At 36.5% G+C, this 24,134-nt stretch overlaps 1 protein-coding gene across 3 annotated transcripts in view; it reads right to left on the bottom strand.

The window, feature by feature from the left end:
* The window catches only part of NUBPL (NUBP iron-sulfur cluster assembly factor, mitochondrial), a 242,682-nt gene that overhangs the window by 180,307 nt on the left and 38,241 nt on the right, over positions 1 to 24,134 (bottom strand). The window lies entirely within an intron of this gene.

The raw sequence follows: 24,134 nt of genomic DNA, 5'->3' as shown, positions 1-24,134 counted from the left end.
AGTTAATAGTAAATCTAGGTGGTATGAATAGATTTCACTGTAAAATTATTTCACTGTAAAATTCTTCCAACTTCGCTATATGTTTGAATTTTTTATATTAAATGCTGGTAAGAAAAAAAGATATCCCAGGCCTTTGAAAGACAGAATTCCAGTGTTAAATTTCCAAAATAAAAATTGAGATGAAAATATGATGTCAAAATCATAGTTTCTCTTGCTCTTTTCTAAAGCTTCCTACAGTTCCCTGAGCTGCACTTCTCTATCTCACATGAGATAATTCTATCCCTTCAAGTATTCTGAGTGTTATCAAAAAAGAAACACTTGCGGTCTTTGCAACTGCAATTTTTACTTAAAGCTCTATTTTTATCTTCTGTGTTTTTATCTTCTGTGCAAGAGTATAGGCAGGTTCTGATTTAGAGTTTCTAGATTTTGGTAATCCCACCCAAGTCAAAATGGGAATGAGCACTGACTAGTAATAGGATTTCCAAAAATAAAGTTAAAACAAGGAGTCAGGAGAAAACAAAAATGATTCAAAAGAATGTAAGTAATGTCATTCTCCAATAAAAGAGTACAGTATGAAAAGGGTAGAGGGAAAGAAACCTTAGTAGAGAAGAGACAAACACTACCTCAGCCACATGCTCAAGGTCAGCACCAACAGTGAGGTCATGCTGACAGTAGGCACCTGTTATTTAATAAAGAATTTAACTGGACTTTATCCCTGGTTCCTGGGAGGGAGACTAAATCCTTGGAATTTCCTATGTGGTAGGAGTGTCTTTGTCATTCATGAGTCCCTTGGACCTTACCTGAGTTTATGCTAATAAGAGAATTTAGGATGGAAGCTGGCCCTGCCAGAGAGACCAACCATGTGATTAGAGGGTTGGGGCTTTGAGCCAGCCTGACCCCATCCATGGAGGGGAGGTATACTAGAAATTGAGTTCAATCACATGGTCAGTGATTCAATCATGTCCCAATATAAAAGCTCAGAGGAGCTTCCTGGTTGGTGAGCACATGAGGTACCAGAAGGATGATGCACCCTAATTCCATGGGGAGAGAACAGGGAAGCTCCGTGTCTTTTCCCCCTATGTGCCTTTTCACTTGGCCAGTCCTGAATTATATCCTTTATAATAAAGCTGTAATGATAAGTACAATTCTTGCCTGAGTTGTGTGAGTTCCTGTAGTAAACTATCAAACCTGAGGGGCTTGTGGGAACCCGTGAGTTTGTAGCCATTTGGTCAGAAGTGTAGGTGGCCAGGGAAACCCCAAACTTGCAACTGGCATCTGAAGCATGGGCAGTCTTGTTGGGGACTGTGCCCTTAATCTGGAGTCTGTACTAACTCCAGGTGGTTAGATGCAGAATGACATTGCAATATTACAGGACCCTTGATATGATGCAATGAAAATGGCACTTTACCTCTGTGATCTTCCTCCCCAAAAGCCATGACCCCAGTCCTAGTCATGAGCAAAACATCAGAAATCCCAGTTGAGGGACATTCTATAAAATACCCAATCAGTACTCCTCGAAATTGTCAAGGTCATTAAAAGCAAGGAAAGTGTGAGAAACTATCACACCCAAGAAAACTCTAATGACACATGTTGATTAAATGTAATGTGGTAACCTAATTAGGATCCTGGAACAGGGAAAGGACAGTAGGTTAAAAAAAACTTGAGACCTGAATAGAGTATGAACTTTAACTAATAATGATGTATCAATACTGGTTCATTAACTGTGACAAATGTTAACACATTAAGGTAAGATATTTATAATAAGGAAAAGTGAATGTGGGGTATATGAAAACCTTCTGTACAATCTTAACAACTTTTCTGTAATCTAAAATTATTCTAAAAGTTTATTTTTAAAAAGCATGTAGAGGAAAAATCAAAATAGATATCTAAGAACCTAAAACACAATACTACACTGATTTACAAATAAATCAGTAGTTAGTGATAAGTTCCTGCTAATCGACAGAGTTTGGTTGCTACTACAAGCATCCAGGAATCTTAAGTCAACTTCACAATTTTTAAATGCAATACTTATTTAGCTCTATCTCCAGTTAAACAAATCTAGCTGAACACACTTATTTATCTGCTCTCACTAAAATGGGAAAAGAAAATATAAAAGTTATAAACCATAAATCACAGAGAAAAAAATGTGACAATGAGTGTGTATATGTCCATGAATGACTGAAAAATTGTGCTGAACACTGGAATTTGACACAACATTGTAAAATGATTATAAATCAATAAAAAATGTTAAAAAAAAAGTTATAAACCCACAAGGAAAAAGAAAATGGGAGAGAAGAGAATAACCAACAAATGATGTCAATATCATAGAAGGTAGGAAGCAGATGGAACAGCAGCAGTGGGCCCAGGAGGACAGAGGACTGCTCTTAAATGCCTACAGAGAAGCTCATTGTACCGGCAGAGCCAAAGAGAGCTGAAGACTTTGTGGCATCAGGTACCACGGAAGGCGACAGTTAGGTATGGAGCTAAAAATACAGAGATTTGTTGAAAGCCTGTATAACAAGCTGAAAATCCCTAGGTTTACTCACTCACAATCATGCAATTAGACCAACTCTCTTTATCCTCATCACCCCCTTGCAGAATTCCAGTACTATTTTGTCAGAAGAAAATCAATAGAGACTCCAGAGTCAGAAAGAGCAGATACAATGAAGGGCGATGGGCTAGGAACGGAAACAGCAGCGATGCTCCAGAGTTAGCTTGTACCAGCTCATGAGAACTGTTAAATTTTCAGGAGTTTTTAAGCCAGTTACTAAAATAGCTATTTTAAAAAAATTAAATTCTATAAGTTTACAACTAAATAAATTGTATCAAAAGTAGACATAATATATTCTCAAAGGCCATAACTTCCTAATTATTTTTACTGCATTTTACTATTTATGCTCTTCAGATTATTTATATCTACTGTACCTACATGGTAGAAATACTGTATAATGATGAGCTAATGCAACTGTCTTCCCAACTATGCATTTTACATCATGTTAGTAGCCTGAAATTGGACATGGTGGGACCACTTACACCACACATAATGGGTTTCTACAAATCAGGCCTTTTTTTTTTTCTTTCAGAGAGTTAGTTGCTAATATTTACCAGCACATCACTGAAAAGGATTAAGCAAAAGTCTAGAAGTGAATTGTGGGACCCATAATCACTTTTGCCACCCCTACCCCTGCTCCTAGAATGCTTGCAGGCATCTATATACTCCTTTGAGGATTCTTCTTTGGAGAAATTAAAATCCTAAAAGGAAATATCTACAGATACTGCTCTTTTGGAGTCTTGAAAAAAAAACAAAACACCCCACAAGGAAGCCCACTCACATACATAAAGTTTCCAATCCACTTTCCAGGAACTTTTGCAAATATAAAAAGACAACCTTATACCACTCAATAATTGAAGAAAGCCCCCAACCTGAAAAACAACAAACAGAAAACAGTTACTCAGAAGAAATAGAGACAATGCAGGTAACAGAAGAAAACTTTTCAAAACAATAATTAACAGTTTCAGATTTAAAAGAGAATATTATGTCCATGAAAACAGGACAAGATGTATTTTTTAAGAACTGTCAAAGAGGTCTTGGAAATTAAAAATCAGATAGCTGAAATAAACAATTCAGTAGAATGTTGAAAACTAAACGGTTGAAAGCTTAAAAAGCTCCAACTAATAGAATTTCCAAAAAGAGAACAGAGAAAATGAAGAGGAAAAATGTATCAATGAACTATGCTTCAGTTAGAAATCATTTGGCTGCAATTGACAAAATACCTAAGCAAAAATGGCAAAAGTAACAAAAGTGTTTAATTATCTCATATGATATAAGGTCTGGAGGTGGACTGTTCCAAATTTGGGGCCTTGACATTATCAACTCTGCCATTTCTCAGTATTTTGTCCTTAGGTTTGTCCCCTCTACAAGATGGCTATCACAATTTTAAAGTGACACTATGTCCTTTCACAGTCACATCCAAAGCAGGGAAAAAGAGACAGCACAATGAGCTCTTCCCATGTATCTGACACATGTCAGAAAATAAGAACATCCCCTGAAACTACCCTTCCCTCCAGCAGACTTCTTTTATTTCATTAACCAGAAAATCATTACATGGTCACCATCAGTTACAAAGTTAAACTGGAAAAACAAGTATCTGGCAAATGGGATTGGAATTACCATGATTGGCTTTAATATTCATTATGCATCTGTACTCTGGGACTGGGCACATTGCTGTCCAAATAAAATCAGATTTCTGTTAGCAAGGAATATGGGAAGAATGTCTATTGACCAAGACAGCTAAGAGTGTCCTCTATAATAACGCAAAGAAATGTTCAAGAACTGAAGGACACAGATCTCCAGACTGAAAGGATATATCAGAGGCCATCACAGAGAAAACATCAGAAGACCAACACAAAGACACATCTTGCAAACACTTCTTAAAGTTACTTTCAAAAGTTAGGAAATTAGAACTACACTACATTTCTCAACAGAAATAAAATAAATTAGAAAAAAATGAAGCAATGCCTTCAAAATTCTAAGATGAAACCCATTTTCAAGCTAGTGTTCAGTACCCAACTAAATAGTCAAAGACATTTTTAGATATTCAAGGCCTCAAAAAGTTTACTTCCCATGTATCATTTTTTAGGAAGCTACTAGAGTATTTGTTTCAGCAAAGAAAAGGGATAAACCAAGAAAGAAAGTCATAGGATTCCAGAGATAATTGATAGCAGGCCCAGACAATTCCCAAACATGATTAAATGGAAAGAGGGTAGGGACCAAGAAGGAGGTTTCCAGGAAGAAACAGAATCTATGGAGTGTTTGATGTGTTCAACTGCCTTCCTGGGAAAAATCAGCAAAAATTATAGAAAAAAACTAAAAAATGAGAAAATGAAATAATAACCAATTTGTGGAAAAATAAAAAGCTATGGCAGGAAAAATTCTACATAGAAAACACTGTATTTGTAATATATTATTGTAAATAATAAATTTTGAATTAACCAAAAATTTTAATGTTACTAAACTAGAAGGATAAAAGGAGTGTATATCTGTCAGTTAGATCCCAACAGGAGCAGAGGGTACACTCAAATTAGGATAAACCAGAAGAGTATGTTTACAAAGAAAGAGATTATTTACAAAGAAGTGAGCAGTATGTAAGCGATCAGAGGATTGGACCTCTAGACCCAAAGGAAGAAGACCCAAAAGAAGACAGTTGTATTCAATAGCTTGTAATAACCTACAGTGGAAAAGAATGTATGTATATAACTGAATTACTTTGCTGTACACCACAATGTTGTAAATCAACTTCAGTTAAAAAAAGAAGACAATTGTGAGGCCACTTTGAAAGGAACAGTTACCTTTGTTTAAGGGACACTGAAAGAGAGTTGGGGTAAAAAATACCATAGCCTCTCTCACTTCCCTGCCTTAGACCTCCCATCTGCTCCTCACTGACCAAACCCTACAAGAAGCCAGAGAATATAAGAGGCTTAGATGTGATCCCTAAAGGCGAGATTCCTGGGACAGAGAGCCAATCGATGGTGGAACTGAAGGGACAAACAGGTGAGATCTGGCACAGAAGTGACATGTGACAGTGAGAAAGAGCTAAATCCTCATTTACCAAAAAAGTCAGTTTTTAGAACTGATGAATCAAAAGATCATAGTATTTGGATATTATTTCACTGCACAAAAGCAAATACCACAAGAAACAGTTGGTAATGAACATTGCTGAAGAAGGTACTATATAAGGAAAAGTACAGAACTAAGAAAGCTCAAGGAGTATTCAAAGAACAAGTAGCCCATAAGGAATCTGTAAAAGAAGAGTGGGAGGTAGAACTGAAGTGACAGATTGAGGTCATACTGTGGCAGTTCCAAATGCCAGGCTGGGGATTCTGTATTTAAACAACACTGAGCCATAGGTAAGGGAGTGACATAATGAGAGCTGAGCTCCAAGTAAGATTGATCTGGCAGTGATATGCAGGATTAATTAAAGTAACAAAACCTAGACAACATGATATTTAGTAGATTCTACCTCATAGACCCAGTTAGAGTTTTCAAGTGTCTAACTTATAATAGTGGCAATGAGAATGGACAGGATGACATCACCCTAAAAGATATTTGGGAAAAACATTGTAAAGAATTGTTTACTAAAGGGATATATAGGAGGAAGATAGGGAAGAGTCAAAAATGACCACAAGGATTTGAGCCTGGAAAAACTAGAAAATCATAGGGCTACGAAAATTGATAATGACATTAGTCCAGGACAGGAACAAGTTTGGGGTAAAGACTGATTCAACAAGTACCCACTGAATACTCACCACATGCCAAGCACCACTGTAGGCAATGGGGAAACAGCACTGAGCAAAATACATAGAAGTTCCTACCCTCATGGAGCTTACCATCTGCTGGAGGAAGAGAGTGGATAAGGCAAGTAAGAGCTGTGAAGGCTAGAGGGCCTGTGAAGAAATCCAAGACAGAGGGAGAAGCATGGTATCAAGCTCCTCCTCTTTGACTCCTTTTCTCCTAGGTGCCTTACACATGCTTCCCTGCATTCCTTTCTATTTAGAATAACAGACAGGTCTTTTGGAGCTGGGATACGGTTAGACCGTATTACAGTGACTTGGAATCTTGAGGTTTGATGGGAATTAGAATGGCAGTATCTTCATCTCTAAAGTATTTAGAACCATCCAGGAACTATTCCAGGGCTCACGGGTGGATGCTGTATGCCATAATATCTTGAGAGAACCCAAGAAAACACTCAGGACAAACATCTTAATCTATAGTCATGTTCTTCCCACCCTCTTCTACTCATTTTGGCACATGACTTAGTATGGTGTGAGAGACTGAACTGAGAAGCAACTGAACTGTGTTGATGTTGAAGGTGTGTTACTCTCAATTTTTTTAGCACCTACTATGTGCTGGGCACTTTGCTAACTACTAGGGATACAATAGAGAATTCCTCATGGCATTTGCAGTTTATTGCGGCAGGAAATATAAACTTTTGTCAAAGTTAATTCCTGTGAATCTGTCTTAGATGTCACATCACACCCGGGCCCCTATAATTCCAGGACATATCGTGAAAACAATGAAGTTTTCTAAGATTCTGCAAGTCAGAACTACCTCTACTGTTACCCTCAATGAAGCTATGGATACTGAGGGGGAAATTGGTGTCCTGGTCACGATAACAGCTGACAACAGAGAATATATGCAGAAAGGAACAGGTGAAATCATGAGCTTGCATCAGCAAGAAAAGGGAGCCTAGAAAAAAGCCATGAAAAATGTTTACACCTAGGAGACAAACAAGAAGAAATGAAGCCAGTGAAGGAAATGGGAATAGTCTGAGGAGAAATAGGAAAAGCAGTCTGACAATATGCCACAGAAAGCAAGGAAGTATGGAGCAGAGGATCGGCAGTAGACACTGGTGAGCCATTGGATTTGGAGACAAAGAAGCCATTGGTCATCTCCTGGAGTGTAATTTCAATGAGACGTTGGGGTTTGAAGCCAGAAAACAAGATGATAATGAGTGTGTGTGTCATAAAGAAGTAGCAACAATGAGTGGCTCCTTGAAGGGCAAGAAACTAGCACCATCTCTCTCCTCAAAAAACCTTGATTAAGGAGGAGAAAAGGCCCTCCTCCAACCAGAGAAGCCATCTCTTCCATATTATAGGGCACCAACTCTTTCAGCATGCTTAGGATTTTCCCACGTGTAGCACCAAAAGTCCCACGTGTGGGGAAGCCTCTCAGTCCGATATCACTGTTGGCACCTGATATTCATACAGGTGTGACACTTTATTTTGGTGAAGTTTCAGATACCTGCTGGTGATGACTGTTTTAAACAATTTTATTGTAGTGTAATTTACATACCATAAAATTTACCAGTTCTGGTGATCACTTAAAGCAAGTCTCAACCCAGGCTGTACATTAAAATCACTGGGGAGCTTTTAATGAATATCAGTGACAAACCCCGACTCCCAGGGTTGCCTGGGGCCCAGGTGTGGTTATTTTTTAACAGGAAACCCAGTTGATTCTAATGTGCATCCAGGAATAAGATCTACTGGTTTCAAGTAAAGAACAACCCACAGTATCCATGCTTTTCTAAGTTTTTAAGAAGGAGAAATGAATAAGCACTCAAACGGCTATGATAATGTAGGCTTCATAAAACCGTAAATATTTGAAAAAGTGGGGAAAAAAGAATATTTCGGGTATTTTTTTGCTTTGAATACTAGTGCCAAATTCTAGAACTTAGATGGAGTTTGCCTTTCATTAAAATGTGGTATAGTAATTATCTTGCTAGGAAAATGATAACGTATGTTCACATTTTGCACAAAATCCTGCTTCTGATTACACAACAGCCCTACAAATAAGAAAGTAAAATTTTAAATTTTATATAGATGAAAACGTTTCCTTTGAATGTGTGAGAGGGGATGTTTCAAAATTCAAACCTTCAGTCAGCAATCCAACAGACTTTACATGCTAAAATGTCATTGACTTCTGTGTAAGATGAGATTGTCTTTTCTATTACAGTATTATTCTCTGACTCCAAATCATTGCTATAACCACAAAAAATTCTCTAATAAATCAGTGCTAATTCCAAAAATGTTCTAGTATTTCAAAATTTTATTCACTAAGACACTGGATTAATTCATATTGAACAGGACTGGCATCCAAAAAGAGTATTTACTTGAAAGTATTACTATTATTGCCCATTACTAGCTATGAGTGAAAAAAGACCCTAAATAAAGCTATATTCTGATTAGTAACAATACAGTGACTATGAGTCAGTTCACAATTTCACTGCAAGAAATATAACTTTATTTTCCTACACCTTAACTAAGTTTCTATCTCTAACCCTAATTCTGCCTGTATGGAGCATGGTATAGTTAGGCTCTGTTCTTGCATGCCTCACACAGTCATGGATTATACCCTCTCCTTGGCCTCTGCCCAAAAGACAAGGCCCACGACCTTCAATGTGAGACCCTTCGACATCTATTTTCCCATTGCTTCCTTTCTGTCTCTACTTTTCCAAAGCATCCCTGATAAAGGGCATCTAAGGAAAACCTACAGCTAACATCTTACTTAATAGTGAAAAACGGAATGTTTTTTCCCTAAGATCAGGAGCAAGACAAAGACGTCTGCTCCTGCCACTTCTATTCAACACTGTCCTGGAGATTCTGGCCAAGTAAATGAAATAAAAAATCATCCATATTGGAAAAGAAAAAGCAAAACTATCTCTATCTGCAGATGATATGATCTCATACATAGGAAATCCTAATGAATCTACTGAGAACTACTAGAGCTGATAAAACAATTCACAAGATTGCAGGATAGAAAAATCGATGGTATTTCTCCACACTAGCAACAAACAACCCCAAAATGATAATTATCAGACAAATGCAAATCAAAAACACAATGAGATATCACCTAACACCTGTCAGAATTGTTATCATCAAAAAGACCACAAAAAACAAAAGTTGGCAAGGATGTGGAGAAAAGGAAACCCTTCTACACTGTTGGCGGGAATGTAAATTGGTGCAGCCACTGTGGAAAACATTATGGAGATTCCTCAAAAAATTAAAAACAGAATTACAATATGATTTGGATATGCCACTCCTGGATATATAACCAAATAAAACAAAAACACTAATTCAAGAAGATACATCCACCCCAATATTCATAGCAGCATTATTTACAATAGCCAAGACACAGAACAACTTAAATGTCCATCAACAGATGAATGGATAAAGAAGATGTGGTATACACACACACACACACACACACTAGAATACTACCCAGCCAGAAAAAAGTAATGAAATTTTGCCATTTTCAAAAACATGGATAGACTTGGAGGGTATTACACTTAGCGAAATAAGTTATACAGAGAAAGACAAATACTATATGCTATCACTTATGTGTGGAACCTAAAAGAATAAAAACAAATGAATGAATATTATAAAACAGAAACAAAGATATGCAGAGAACAAACTAGTGGTTTCCAGTGGGGAGAGGGAAGAAAGGAGGGGCAAGATATGGGTAGAGGATTAAGAGATACAACCTCCTATGTATAAAATAGATAAGCTACAAGGATATATTGTGCAGCATAGGAAACATAGCCAATATTTTATAATAAATTCTGAATCACTATGTTGTATAGCTGAAACTAATACAATATTGTAAATTAACTACACTTCAATTTTTTAAAAGCTGAACACAAATAAATTAATTTAACTTAATTTAATTTTTTTAATTTTTAGAAAACAATCCAAAAATGAAATTAAGAAAGTAATTCCATTTTAAATAGCATCAAAAAAATGTTTAGGAATAAATGTAATTAAAGAAGTTTAAGATTATACAATTATACTCTGAAAACTACACAACATTGTTAAAAGAAATTAAAGATCTAAATAAATGGAAAGACAGCCCATGTTCATACATCAGAAGACTTATTATGAAGATAGCAATACACCTAAACAGAACTACAGATTCAACACAATTCCTGCCAAAATCCTAGCTGGTTCTTTGCAGAAATTGACAAACAGGTCCTAAAATTCATATAGAAATACAAGCGGCCCAGAACAGCCAAAACAATCTTGAAAAAGAACAAAGTTGGAGGACTTACATTTCTCAATTTCAAAATTTCCTACATAGCTACAGTAATCAAGACAGTGTAATACTAGCATGAGGATACAAGTGCAGATCAACGAAACAGAGTTGAGTCCAAAAATAAGTCTTTACATTTATAAACAATTGATTTCAACAAGTGCCAAGGCAATTCAGTGGGGGAAAGAAAAGCCTTTCTAACAAATGATGCTGGGACAAAATGGTATTCCCATGCAAAAGAATGAAGTTGGACCCCTAACTCACACCATATATAAAAATTAATTTTAAATTTGGATCTAAGACCCAAATGTAAAATCTAAAACTATAAAACTCTTAAAAGAAAATATAAGATTAATCATGACCCTGGGTTAGGGAAAGCCTTTTTAGTCATGACACTAAAAGAACAAGTAACAACAACAAAGAGATAAATTGGATTTCACCAAAATCACAAACTTTTATGCTTCAAAGGACATCAGTAAGAAAATAAAAAGACAAATGACAAAGTGGGAAGAAATTTTGCAAATTATATACCTAATGAGGGGCTGTATCTAGAATATATAAAGAACTCATGACTACATAGTAAAAAGACAAGTAACCCAATATAAAAATGGGAAAAGAAAGAAACAGGAACTCTCATTCATTGTGGTGGGAATGCAAAATGGTACAGCCACTTTAAAAGACAGCTTGGCAGTTTCTTACAAATTCTCTTACCATGATCCATCAATTGTACTCCTTGGCGTACTTAACCAAATGAGTTGAAATATATGTTCACACAGAAACTTACAGATGAATGTTTTTAGCCACTTTATTCATAATTGCCAAAACTTCGAAGAACCAAGATATTCTTCAATAGGTAAACTGATAAATAAACTATGGTACATCCATACAATCAAATAATATCCAGCAATAAAAAAGAAATGAGCTGTTAAGCCATGAAAAGATATTGGGGGACATTAAATACATATTGTTAAATGAAAGAAGCCTATTTGTAAAGTCTACATATGGGATGAGTCCACCTATATGAAATTTTGGAAAAGGCAAAACTATGGATACAGGAAAAAAATCATTGGTTGCCTTTGGTTTAGGGGGAGGGGAGACAGGAGGGATGAACAGAGGAGCACAGGGGGTTTCTAGGGCAAACTATTCTGTATGACATTGTAATAGTGAATACATGTCATTATAAATTTATCAAAATCCATAGAATGTATAACACAAAGAGTGAAACCTAATATAAACTATGGTATTCAGTTAATAATAAGTATCAACATTGGCTCATCAATTATAACAAATGTACCACACTAATGCAGGATGTTAGTAACAGAGGGAAACTGTGGGGTAGGGGGGAACACTGGTGAGGGAGTATATGGGAACTCTGTACTTTATGGTCATTTTTTTCTAAAAAGCTAAATAAACTGTGCTAAAAGTTTTTTACTTAAAAAAAAATGGGCAAAGGATCTGAATGGACAGTTCTTCTCTGAAGACATATAAATGGCCAACAGGCTCATGAAAGGTGTTCAATATCATTAGCCATCAGGAAAATGCAAATTAAAACCTCTTTGAGATACCACTTCATACCCACTAGGACACTAATTGAAAAGACAGATAATAACAAGTCTTGTTGAGAATATGGAAAAATGGGTATCCTCATATGGGGATGTAAAATGGTGCAGTCACTTTGGAATAGTTTGGCAGTTACTCAAAAGGTTAAACAGAGCTACCATATGACCAGCAATTCCACTCCTAGGTATACACCAAGAGAACTGAAAACATACGTCCACATAAAAATTTGTTCACAAATGTTCATAGCAGCATTGTTCATAATAGCCAAAAAGTAGAGACAACCCAAATGTCCATCAACAAAGGAAACAGGTAAATAAAATGTGGTCTATTCATACAATATAGTATTACTTAGCAATAGAAAGAAATGATGTACTGAAACATGCTGCAACATGGATGAACCTTGAAAATATTATGCCAAGTGAAAGAAGCCAGTCATGAAAGACACATATCATTTCATTTATGTAAAATATCTGCAATACATAAACCCTTAGAGACAGGAAGTAAATTAGTGGTTGCCTAAATTTGGGGGGGGGGGTGGGTAGAAATTGGGAATGATCACTAATGGTCATGAGGTTTCTTTTGGGGTGATGAAAATGTTCTAAAATTGTGGTGACGGACACATTACACTGTTTATATACTGAAAACCACTGATTCTACCATTTAAATTGGTAAACTATAGTATATGAATTATGTCTCAATAAAGCTATTATTTAAAAAGTAAGTGATTGAGGATATTTCTGGAAATAAGAATAAAAAGTGATAGATTTAAAGTAAGCAACACTATACATTTTTTTATCTCTAAAATTGTTCAACATATTTGAATAGACTGGCCCAAAAATCTCAAAATCACCAGGTATCGACAAACTTCACATGAGACATAAAGGAAGTCATTTCACACTTATGCTTAAGTTTCTGCCATAGTTTGAATGTCATTGATCTGATTGTTTTTACATTTTGATAGCTAGCATATCCATGGCTGCCACAATTTCAAACATTCCATCCTGATGTAGCAATGTGCAACAGAAAAATGTGCTTCATTTTTAAGAGAGTGCCTCTTTTAAAGAGTAAGGAATTCTTTACTGAAAGTGCCCATTGCAGATTTTCCCTTATTCCTCATTGACTAGAGTTATGTCTCATGCTCCTTCCTAAATCGGACTTTGTGTAGGTGGGGGTTCTACTGTAATTTACTTAGACTGAGCAGGATTTATCTGCATTAACAGGGTGTGGAATAGATACCAAAACAAAATCAGGACTCTGCTGGCAAGGAAGAAGGGGGAAGAGATATTGGGTGGGCACCAGTAGACCCTCCTATATACCAAAGACAAAAGAAAAACTTGAAATAAAAGCTTCACTGCACTTTCTTCAGCTCAGAACAACGTTATGTGCCCTTCACTCTGTACCAAGCCAAAATAAAGCAAGAGTTTTATGGCCTCCTGGAGCTATTTGATTTCTCCAGGTTTCTCCTTAAAAAGCAACCATTACTTACTGGAAAAGGGATTCCACAGCACATATTTTAGGGAGTCACTGGAAACATTTCCAGGCCTTTGTTAGTGCATTATTAGTAAAAGTCACTATTCCCTACCTGTGGTCCTTCACCATACAATTTTGGATATATGTTTAGTTGTAGAATACCACCAATTTCTTACTACTTGGGATCAGTGTTATTTAGTCACTTAACAAATGTTTATTAAGCACAGTTAACTCCGTGCCATACTAATGATGATTAACATCTACTGAATGCCTGCTATGTGCCAGGTACTATTTAGGTGCTTTACATATACTCCCTCATTTAATTCTTTGTTTTTAATTTTTATAATCTTATGTTTATTTATAACATATGAACTGTTACAAAATAGATAGTAGTACAATTTCTATTCTGCAGATGAGTGAGTTATCAAATGGTTAAGGATCTTGCCAGAGAACACAAATGTAAGCAAGGCATGAATCACTACTTTACAGACAACAAAGAAAACTGAGACTTACAATGAGCCATTTGCCTGAGGATAAGCAACAGAAGAGAGGAGCTGGCAGAACCAGGACTCCAATCAGGCCAGTCTAATTCCAAAACTAGTGCTAATAAATGACTGCACTGTATATTCAGGGAGGATAGTCTGTCTTAAAAGATGTAAGTAAGTGTAGTTCATGCAAGGCCATCTCACCCAGTTAGACAATGGCTTTTCAAATAAGATATTTAAAAATTCATATTGTTCTTTGTAAAATAACTTCAAGATAATGTCTTGATTATTCCAGACTCCACCCAAGTCTTGAACTTCCATCTCAGATTTCTACTGCAAAGGTTGCTGTTCTAAGCCATTTATTTGTAGCACAGTTTACCAGATTTGTTTCTAACAGTGGGTACACATCTCTGCACCAGTTTATTGGATTTAAATATAAAAACTCTGCCTGATCTATCACCATTGTAGTTCAACTCTGTCAAGCAGGTGGTCAACTTAAAAAGGTGATGGAATTTATTAAGGAGATTCAGGATCAGAATGCTAGAACATCAACTGTGTGTCAGAGAAGATTGACTCATTTAACTAACCAGATTTCTCAGCCCTCACCAGGTCTCTCCCTACTCGGTAATAGGAGGTTGTCCCGTCTAACTGTCAATGGTATTCTGACTTCCATTCCACTTGCTGACATCCTGTCAGAGCCTTCTTCCTTCGGGCTGCCTTTTCAGATTCCTCTCATCAGTTGATTGGTATGGAAGGTATTTGTTATCTTTTTCTTCCTATTGTGAGCTAAATTGTGTCTCCCCAGAATTTATATGTTGAAGCTTTAACCCTCTGTACCTCAGAATGTGATTGTATTTGGAGATAGGGCCATTAAAGGGGTGATTAAGTTAAAATGAGGCCGTAAGTGTGGGTCCTAATGCAGCCTGACTGGTATCCTTGTAAGAGATTAGGACACACAAAGAGAAGAGTACACACAGAAAAAAGATCATGTGAGGCCTTAGGAAGAAGGCATCATCTGCAAGTCAAGGAGAGAAGTCTCAGAAGAAACCAAACCTGCCAATGCCTGGATCTTAGACCTGTGGCCTATATAACTGTGAGAAAATCAGTTTTCTGTTGTTTAAGCTACACAGTCCAGGCGGTTTTGTTACGGCAGCCCTAACAATCTAATACACTTGCCTAGCTTTTGGGACTCTCTGAAGGAGAGTCCGTGTCATATTGAACTTTGTATCCTTCACAATGCTTTCAACACTAAAGGCACTTTTTAAATGTTTATCTCATTATTATTATTGTTTTAAGATTTGCTTCAAATATTTTCATCCAGATGTAGATACAGAGGCCCTATAAGACCAAAAAACAAAGGAATACATTCAATCCAAAAAAATTTTAAAAATTATGTAATATTCTGCTGTGCACTAGATGTTTGATATTCAAAAAGGAATGACTATTTCTACCCTCAAGGAACTTATTTCCAGTATCCTAGAAAGACCACTGTAATACTGCTTGACTAATTACAGAGACAGGGTTAGGGAATGAGAAAACCATGCCTTAACAGATATTCAAAGGCTACTTTCCTCATAAAACTGTCTTCACTCATTTATTTTATGAAAGAAGCACGTATCTGATCCCTATGTGTATAGGTCAGTCAGGGGGAGCATGATACCTTATTCTGCTGTAGAACTTGACATTGCAAATCAACTTGACAGCAATGGTTCCACTACAGGCAGTCCATCTAGAACCATCTGCTAACAAGTGTTTGAGGCATATTTCATGAAGATGAGAACAGCTTTTTTCTGGCCACCACAACTGCTCAAGCATTGTCACCTAGTGTCTCTAAATCCACCGTTAGAACATAGAGGCAAGCTCAATTGAAAAAGACAACTGCCCAACTGGTTCAAGGTTTTGTTAGCTCAGCAGGAAGGGATGCTATGAATGCCAGGAAAGCTTTGATGTTGCTGTTTCTGTTCTTTCTGTGTTTCCACGGTTGTGTGTTGCAGTGATTTGGTGAAGGAACAGTTAGGCCAGAGTAGTTGGCCCTTTCAATTGTAAAAGACGTTTCAGTTTGCTGCTACCTAAATAGCACATTTTAATCATCTATAAAATGAGATGGTTGAACAAGATCATCTCAAAGGTCCCTTTCTGTTTTAGAATTCTGATTCTGTAATCAATAGCCTTACTTTTTAAAATGTAAAAACGCCTCTAGAAACCTTAAGATAAGCTTGTAGCTTATTCATGCTTACTTACAATTTATTCATTCAGGATTATATCACATAACAGTAGTAGTTATACATGATCCTGAAAACTAATTCATTCCTGAAATTCATTTAATTTTTATTGACCTTTGAATACTTTTGATGTCCCATTTAAAAGTTCCTTAGAAGATAGCCCAATATAATATACTATATTAATCTCAATATCTAAATATGTCATTGAGGAAAACAATATTTTTATTGATTCCAAGAATGATGCGCCTTTATAAAACTACTGAATTTTAAAAAGGAAATTTCTTTAGGAGGGAAAAAAAGTTTTGGTCTCCTCTAAAAAATAATTCATTTTGAAAACTAGAAAATTGAAGTATTTTTCAGATAGTAAACGCTTCCTTTCTTTAATGAGAATTACTATTCAGTGTTCATTTCACTTATAACAAAAGATCAATTGAATTTCTTAAAGCCAAATGAGTTGCTCCTAATGCTTTTGATTCTCACTGAAGTTCACTCAGACCCTTATGCCTGAGTGGAAATCTCACTATTTTCAGAGAAAATTAATATGTACTTCAGATGAATTGTATGGGTTTCAAAATGGAGATCAGGAATATGGTTTACATTCACGATCTCCTTTGTGGAATCTGACATTTGCCCATCTTTCCTTCTTTCCTCTAGCCCTCATTGTCTTCACTCTCTACCTCACATTTTTACCCTTCTTTTCACAGATTCTTACTTAAAAAATGTAAAACTTAGGTAGCTGTAGTCTATCTCAGAAGGTGACATCAAAGGAACACAATCCAAGAACAAAAAGGAGTTCAAAAATAAGGCAAGTCTTTTTTTAACTTGTGTTATTCAAATACCAAGAAGAAAATTCACAATTCACTTCAGCTCTTCCTGAAGTCCCCACATTCTCCCCCTACCCACGGTCCTCACACATCCCAGGTGGTCCCTGGCTTTTTTTTTTTTTTTTTTTGAACAAGCTCCTGGAACACTTTTCATCCATCCCTAGCCCTCTTGTTCTTCTTTCACACCCTTTTGGTCCCAGTTCTCATCATAAAAATCTAAATGAATCAGGACAGAGGAAAGGTTGGCAGTTCAAATGGTAGTAATCGATGTTCAGTTACCCCTTCCGGGTGCTTTATAGGATATATGAAGAAGCACAGATCCTAACTTTAAAAGCCTATAGTCAAATAGGAGATACTCAACATTTGTTGGGTTTCTAGGTAAGTCAAGCAGTATGCCAAGCACCACAGAGATAAAGATTCACAGGCAGGGGGAGTGTATAGCTAAGTGGTAAAGCGCATGCTTAGAGTGCCAGAGGTTCTGGGTTCAATCCCCAAAACACAAAACAAATAGAAAAAAAGATTCATAGGCAAGAATGTCTGCCTTAGGAAAGCTGACAACCCAGGGTGGATGTGGCCACCTGGACAAGCAACGATAATGCAATGTGATAAATGTTAAAATAAATTTTACACAGAAAGTGCTATGGAGAATTGACAGAGCTTCTTTTAAAATGACTCACTGTCCAGTACTCTTAGTTAATGATATTAGCTTTTTCCTTGTTACAGGAACTCCAATCTTGAACTGGAAACAATGCATCATTTTTTTTTTTTTGCCACTCTCCCTGGCTCTCTGCCCAACTTGTCCCCAGCGTTTGTAGCTTCATTTCTATTTCTGATAATACTCTCCCAATATGTGGCTTTGGTGGGAATTATAAGAGAGAGAGGGGTTAAAAAAAAAAAAACCTGGCCTTTATCTCCTAGAGGAAAGAAATTTTGAAACTGTCAGAAACATGACAGAGTTGTCAGAACTACACAAATTCAGCCCTACAAACTATGAAATGTGTGGTCTGTTTGTTGTTGTTGAGTTCCATAGCAGTATAATAACCACAAAAATTTCACAAAGATTAGAAAAACAAAAATTCACCACTATGTTCAAGTAATCTGTGTCTTCTCAATATCTTTACTCACATTCTTCCATGCCATTTTCATCATATCTGACTCCTGCAACATCTTCCTAAGTGGGTTCTGCCCCAGGTTCTCCAGATTCTAATCCATCTAATCCAGTTCTAGGTTAATTATCTTCAATACTGCTTCATCATGTCACTCCCTTTAAAAAAGTGCAACAACACCCCAATATCTACAGGATAAAGTTCAAACTCTTTAGCTTCACAAAAAGTCTTGAAAATTTGGCCCTAAACTATCAGCTTTGCAACCTTACTTCTTTGTACTTCTAACTCAGTCATGTGCTTTAGTTACCCAAAATGCTCAGTCTCTCCAAGAAACATCTGATTTATCTGCCTACTAATCCTTTTTCTGAGAACTGCGCCTCCCCTTTCCAATAACACGGTTACAATTACCTTGTCCTTACAAGGTAACCCTGATAAACATTGGTGATTGATCCAAGTGTGACACCTGACCCAAGCTGGCTCAATGAGTTCTTTTCCTGAGGAATTTAGGATGGAAACTGAGATAGCCCAGGCTCACTCTAGCTGTCCTTTTCTGCTATGTAGACCAGAAAGAAGAAAGCTGATCTTAGCAAGAAATGAAGTAGACAGTACGAGTAAAGACAACAGATTTTTTTTTTTTAAGATGGGAGGGAAACTACAATCCTGGTCTGTTCTGTTCATCTAACCCAGTTGCATCCTGCCCTTGGGGCCCAAGAGTCACTGCTACAGTCGTAATAAAAAATTACCACACCACACCCCTACTTAGATTATCTTAAATAGATTCTGTTACTTTCATCCAAAACAGTTGTAATTAATATAGTCATATTTACATTTCAGAGCAAATGTGTCCACAATGTGGAAGGAGGATGGGCTAATAAGATAAGAGAGCAGAGGCAATGATACCAGTCAGGAGGCCATCGGAAGGTTCCAAGAACAGGATTTAGTGATGACTGGATATGAGAGGTGAGCGAGGTTGGTGGGGACTGAGTTTGACCTGAAGGCTGGATGATGGGTGAAGAGTAAGAAAGAGAATACTAAAGAATTTGGTGGATGATAATGAGCTCAGCTATTCATGAGATAATTTATATGGAAGCACCTAGCACAATTCCTAACACATAGTAGACGGTTCATACATGTTAGTGTCCTAGGTCACCTCCTGCCTTGGTCCCCTCCCCAACATCCTTATGTTTTGTCTCCTCTGTTAGCCTGAAAGCTCCTATAGGGCGAGAATTGCACACTACACTTCTCCCTTGCCCTCACAGTGACTACTCAGGTCCTGGTACACTATAGACACTCAATAAACATTTGTTGATTTCACTGATTTTTATGCATGACAGTTTTGTTTTGATTGCTTATAATAATATATCTTGTCAAAGTGAATACTCTGAATAGTATTGTAGAGATCTGCTTTTTTAGACAAAGAATTAAAAGAATGCTTTCCTCACTGGAATCTTGTTTGATTTTGAAATGGTCTTTAAAATGTCTGAATTCAAATAAAGGATCATTTTCTTTTTGATGGGTAGAAAATAAATAAAATCAAGACCCAAAAAGAATAAATAAATAAGCTTTTCCCTTATAAATATGTATAAATCTGAAAATGCTCGGTAAACATCAATACACAATACTTAAAAATAAATCTGAAAGCTAAATACAGAGGCAGACTCCTAATATAAAAACAAACTAAAGTCGAGGATTTAGAATTTGAAACAGTTCCTGTTTTTGAATCTCAATGTCTAGCTCAGATACAACTATAAAACTTCTTGGGAATTAAGTCCTTAATTCTCTATTCAGAAGATTATTTTTATTATCCAATATATATTATCTCTCTATAAATTATCTATTTAATATGTCTATCATATGTAATGTATAACTATTATATAATAATAGATTATCTAATATATTTATATACAAAATCTAATATGTATTTTCTGTATATGTAGAGAGAGCCTGTAAATGTGGCAAATATATTTAAATTAAATACTTAAAAATTTATCTTAACTAATTCCACTGCCATGGAGACATACAGTCAATCCAAGAAAGTCATGACTGGACAGCTTTTATTAACCTTAATTGAAGAGAAGAGATAAGCCATGTTCCATGCAGAGCTGCTGTGTATGGTTGGTACACTCCTGCAGACTCCTGGACGCTGATGGAAGAGAACACAACCTGAGGACAAACTCTCTGATAGGGGAAATGTCAGTCACTCTATGTAAAATGTGACCTAAAAGACAGCACTCACCTAACATAGTACCATTCCACCAGTGGGGGCATTCTTTTGAGTTAAGGAGATTATCTCTAGTTGATTTCTGTTAAAATTCACGTATTCAGTAAAAGTGATAAAGAACTGATCTGCTGATACTTACAAACTCATTGTCATGATAAGTTTGTTTTAATAGCTCCCTATCATCTAACAGAGAAACATGATTTGGTCCTTTGGCCTCTACCCACCCTTCTCAACCTCATTTCTTGCCATTCTGCTCTTCCCAGCAAACCCTCCCCTCCACCTCCATGGCTGGTGCCTTCTCAATCCTTCAAATTTCAAATTAAATGCAATCTCTAAGAAAAGCCTTCCCTCACCATTCAAACCAAAGTAGGGTCCCACTCCATCAGAGCTCCCTTCAGAGCACTACTAACAATATGTTTTTATCTTTTTTCACTTATTTGTTTTCCCTTTTTTTGTTGCTGTTAGTGGAAACACTGGGGATTGAACCCAGGACCTTGTGCATGCTAAGCACACACTCTACCACTTAGCTATACCCTCCTCCCTCATTTCCTTGTTTGTTATTTGTCTCCCCCTTGGAGCTTCAGGTCAAGGACCTTGAGTACATTTTTCTCCATTATAATCCAAGCCCTACACAGAGCCAAGCACATAGTAAAACCTTGATAAATATTTGTTAAGTGAATAAATGATAAAGTAATATAACATTTCTGTATGTTTATATTAAAAGTATCAAAAGACCTTAGAATGTTGACACAGAATGATCAAATAATTCCTCTAGGAATTTATCTTGTGGAAATAATGGAAATGTACAGATTTATACACAGAATTATCATCACAGACTTGTTTATAAAAGGAAAAATTGATGACCAAAGCATTGTGCTGTACACCAGAAATTGATAGAACATTGTATACTGACCATACAGCAATAAAAAATAAATAAATAAATGGAAAAATTGGATCTGAATGTCCAGAAATAAGAGAAGTATTAAATAAGTGACATTTTAAAAGAATACTTAGTACCATGATAAAATGCTCATATATAATGGTAAATGGATAAAAGTAGGATAAAAGAGTTTATACAGTATGATCCAAATTTTGCAAAAAGGAAAAGACTACATTTGCATAGAAAAGAACTGTTATATGTATCAATGTACCCAAGTATTAATGGTGCTTATCTATAGGGGATAGATAAGGGATTATTATTAATGACATTCTATATTTTTAAAAATTCTCTCCAATAACTATGCATTGCTTTTATTATAAGTGGATAAAATAAATATTTATTTTGTTTAAAATATAAACACCTAATGGGTGAAAAGCGTTATGCTAATTACTGAAGGATTCAACACTTTTGGATGAATGATCAACACTTTTCCCACTCTCCAGTGGTTTGTAATTTATGACATAAGTAAACTTATTTCCAAACCCAAATGGGATCTCCCAGTTGGCACCATCAGCAAGTCAGGAAGAGGATGGATGAAGACAGAAAAATGGTGAGATTGGGTGAGGTAGGGTGGGACACCATGAAAGAAAAGAAGGGAAACAAGGAGCTGAGGGGACCCTAAGGATACACTTCACCTGCTTTCATCCTTTCAATACTTTCTGAGTGCCCACTGGGCCAAGTGTTTTGCTAGGCCATAGTGTTTCAAAGATGAATAAAACATAGTTGCAACCTGCCCTGGGGGGGTGGGGGCTGGTAAGAAAAGCAATTGCATTAGAGCTCAATTATACAATTATTAACAAGATATTCTGCGAGTATAGACAAGGGACATCTAACCGACATCAGAATGGATGTGGTCAGAAACATTTCCAAGAGAACGTACACTCATGCTAACTCCCAAAGGACAAAATACAGAACTCCAGGCAAGTGAGACAAAACATAAGCAATGTATAGAAGCATGAAACTGCATGGCTCTTGCTATGCTTTAAGCTGCGTGTAGCCCTAACTAGGACCTCACGTATCTGCTAGAAGTGAAATGTCATTTGTTCTGGGCCCCATGCAAAGTGCAGTTGCCTAAATGGCAAGTTTGCAACCTTCCCTGAACAAGACTTTATCGTGTAAATCCAGATGTAATTAGTGTTTGTGGACAGACCAGTATGTCTCAGGTATTTTAACCTGTTACTTCTCTTATACTCTAAGAGAAAACAAGGTTCTTTCTCAGCACAAATAGCATATCACGGTGCATGACTGCAGATGGCAGCTGGTCTGGAGAAGCCAGACACAGCAGCAGATTTGGAGGGCAGAGAAAAGACTTTCATTTCTACTGCCAGGCCTTCTTCTTCAAGCAAGAGAGGAATCAAGCTGATTCAGTATATTGGGTGAATGGTGTGATCAATACATCACTTGCTTTTATGTCTCAATCTTCCCTCATTTGAAGGGCATTTAAATTTGGTTTGGTGGGGTTATGTGGGCTAAGCTGTGCACAGTGGTGACTTAGTTTCTCACCCTTTTGCCTCATGGGATACCCTACAGCCACCCTTACACTGCAGCCTGGTAGTAAAGAATTGGAGCGTCTGCATCTACTGCCTCTGCTCCCCAACATCATAAGATCCCATGTGGACCATAACAATATATGAAACGATTCCCATAAACACCAACTGAATGAATATTTAGTGAACAAAAAAGTAATATAATATTTATACTTTACCAAAAGATCTTCTAGGTTACTTTAAAGAAAAAAAAAATTTTTTTTGCTTTACCCCAGGCCATCATTTAACGCTTAAATCCTGTCTGTGCTTTAAAATCTCATTTTGAATAATTCAGAGTTTTGGGGAACAACCGATAATGTCACTATGCCAATATAATAGCTAAAGAAGCATTCTCACGAAGTAATACAATAAAATTAATTCACTATGCTTCCAGAAAGGGGATCTACCCTATGTTTAACCTCTCCATACTAAATACATTACATGACTCACATACACCTATTGATTAAATTTATATCTAGCCAATTGCCACTATTCTCACTGGATTTATGACCTTTAGAATATGTCTACACAGACATCATAAAGAATATGTATTTCCTATTCTTTGAGGATGGCATTTCCAGACACAGAATAATAGACTACAAGCACAAAATTGGCATCATGTTCAAAATAAAGAGAATATTCAACTGTCTGATTTGTCAAGTATAAACTTATTCTGGTTGTCTGTCAATGAAATGTCAAGGTCTTTAAAATAGGGAATTTTCAAAAAGGAAGCAATATGTATAAATAGACAAAATCTTCAAAGAAAGGTAAATTAGAATAATAATAAAAACATTTTATTAGTAAAAGATGGTTACTGATGATAGGTTGTTTTAGTCTTTCTGTCATGTTATGGTGTCAACACTCACCTTTTCTTTGAGGAATTGCCCCTTCTTTATTCCAGTCATCTTGGTGGGACTGACAATCACAGTTGTGCTGTTCCCCCTTGGATGAGCATATGCCATAGGCCTGATCCGTCAGAGCCCTTCCCCAGAACTGATATTTGAACAAAAGTGGGAAGTTCTATCTTTCCATTCTTTTCACTGATATGCCAACATAAGCCTGGAGTTGCTAGTTGGACAACTTCTCCACTGTGTGCAAGAAGTCCACTGCCAGTAGGAGAGAAGAGTCCAACAAGTAGAGATAAACAAAGGGGAGACAGCATAAGAAAGAGAAAAAAGGGAAAGGGAAAAAAAGA

The sequence above is a fragment of the Vicugna pacos genome, chromosome 6 (genome assembly GCF_048564905.1).
Source record: "Vicugna pacos chromosome 6, VicPac4, whole genome shotgun sequence".
Classification (NCBI taxonomy): Eukaryota; Metazoa; Chordata; class Mammalia; order Artiodactyla; family Camelidae; genus Vicugna; species Vicugna pacos.
This window is presented reverse-complemented; position numbering and strand designations above follow the sequence as displayed.